We start from the raw sequence: 2,204 nt of genomic DNA, 5'->3' as shown, positions 1-2,204 counted from the left end.
ATGAACTATATAAAAATGGTAAATAAGTTATACATATATACAAGCTGGATTTTGATTAAAGCTTTTACATTGTTAGAGTTAAACTGCGAGAGTGTTGGATTATAAATATTATAAATATTATAAATATAGAAGTCCAAATGAAAAATACATTCAAACAGTCAAAAAGACAATCTGTGAAGCTTGAAACTAATCCGATAAAATGGTGTCCCCACCACATCTCATATCCCAGAACTTTAACAGTAGGATTTAATCATTGTAATTTGCTTTTCTAAAAGTCACTAGAAACTCCAAATACTTTGCAACCCTTATCAGGTATGTGTTTTAGCTCTATGAGTGGTTGATCCATTGCATCCTTATGGAGAACAACCCTAGTTCATCAACAAGTGATAGAAAATTGGTTGAGAGGAATAGAAGAAATCAAATGAAGGATCTTTTCTCCAAGCTCAACTCAGTTCTGCCTCATCAAAGTTCAAGGGTATGACCCTCTTTTTTCTCTGCATAAATCTCTTCGTTATTCATATGCTCTCAAGCGTCTCAATTTCATTTGAATCTTTGCAGGAAGGAATTTCGCGTCCAGATCAGATAGGTGAAGCCATAGACTACATAAAGAACTTACAGATTAAGTTGGAGAAGATGAAGGAGAAAAAAAGCAACTTAACTGACATTGTAAGGTCAAGAACTGCTAGCATGAATATGGAACTGAAATCTCCACAATTTAAGATCCAACAAATGGGTTCAGTCTTGGAGGTTGTTCTAGTAACTGGGTTGGATTTTCATTTCATTTTCAATGAGACCATTCGTGTTCTTCAAGAAGAAGGATCTGATATAGTTAATGCCAGTTATACTGTTGTTGAAAATGCAGTTCTCCATAAAATACACTGTCAGGTGAGCTTTGAATTCTCCATAACCCCTCTGCCTATCAATCGATTAACTCGTGTGTAAAGAAGTATAATTTCACACTGACTAAGAATATTAGTTAATTTACTTAATTCGCTTCATTTTATATATATAAAAAAAAGTTGTATTTTCTAAACTATCATTAGTCACATTCAAGATTGAACTCACATTTAAATTAATTAACTTTAAGAGTATTTCTGAAAGAATATTAACATTTAGAGTTAGCTAAAATTTGCTTATATTTCAATCCATCAAAATTATACTACAATGCAACTTGTTTGGATTTTGCAGGTAGAAGAATCTGTGAATGGAGCTTCGAGGATATCGGAGAAACTGAAGAATTTATGTCAATGGTCGGTAGCATGAATTGTTGGTGAAAATCTGAATTGAATTATTACAAGAGGATAGCATTGTGTTACCTAGTAAGCAGATTCATAATCACTGTCTTGTTTGCTTTCAATATGAAGATTCGGATTATGTGTCTCTGTGTGTGCACACACACCTATGTTGAATGTCTGTATCATGTTGCAAAATCTGATGAAAAAGGTTTCGTTTGTTTTTTAGTTATAATTTTAGACGTTTATTCCGATTTCATGTTCGATGTGATTCGAGGATCACTGAGTATTTTAGGGAAAGAGAAAAATAAGAGAATAACGAAGGAATCCAGAGAAGATTTATGCATATCATTTTATGAATCAATATTTTTGATCCAGCTATCTTAAACAACATGCCAAATTTTTCTTCTGGAAAATGTAAGATCTGTTAAAAAAAATGTGATCCTCACTATTTTATCAATTTAAGAAAATCTGAATAACAGTGATAAGAAAATAATCAAATTCATATTTATACATTGTAAAAGTGTGTGTACGATGGAAACAAATAACAATTAGGTTTACGATATGGCTGCAGTTTTTATGTTAATAGGTTTATTACCATTTAGTTTATATATGCGTGTTCATAATTAATCTGTATAATGTATAGGTCAACCTTAATCATACATACACATGCTTTCCCTTGTATATGTGTTGTAAATATTTTTCATCAAGGTCACATGGTTCCTATGTTTTACTTATCAACCAACTTAAGTTGGTCTAAAGGAAATCTAATATGAATGAAAATATAGAAATTAACCAAATAAGTCTTTTAGCATTGCCAGGAAAAAATCAATGCAAATGACAATGTGTGAATCACAATACAAAATGTCTTAAGTATATTTTTATTCCATCCAAATTGAGTATTTCTTTTTCTTTTAACTTTTCAAATGAAAAAAATTGCTTTTTAAATTACCAAATTTCAGAAAATAACTT

At 30.9% G+C, this 2,204-nt stretch overlaps 1 pseudogene across 1 annotated transcript; it reads left to right on the top strand.

Annotated features, from left to right (window-relative positions):
- Positions 1–287: 287 nt before the first annotated feature.
- Positions 288–1,460, top strand: LOC124827991 (transcription factor bHLH162-like; annotated as a pseudogene). The gene is made up of 3 exons (XR_015785618.1): positions 288–475; positions 559–885; positions 1,189–1,460. The product of XR_015785618.1 is annotated as a transcription factor bHLH162-like (transcript).
- Positions 1,461–2,204: the final 744 nt, after the last annotated feature.

This window comes from Vigna umbellata, chromosome 1 (assembly GCF_029865625.1).
Source record: "Vigna umbellata cultivar VRB3 chromosome 1, Vumbellata_1.0, whole genome shotgun sequence".
Lineage (NCBI taxonomy): Eukaryota > Viridiplantae > Streptophyta > Magnoliopsida > Fabales > Fabaceae > Vigna > Vigna umbellata.
The sequence above is the reverse complement of the archived record's forward strand: the minus strand, read 5'-3'. Positions and strand labels throughout refer to the sequence as shown.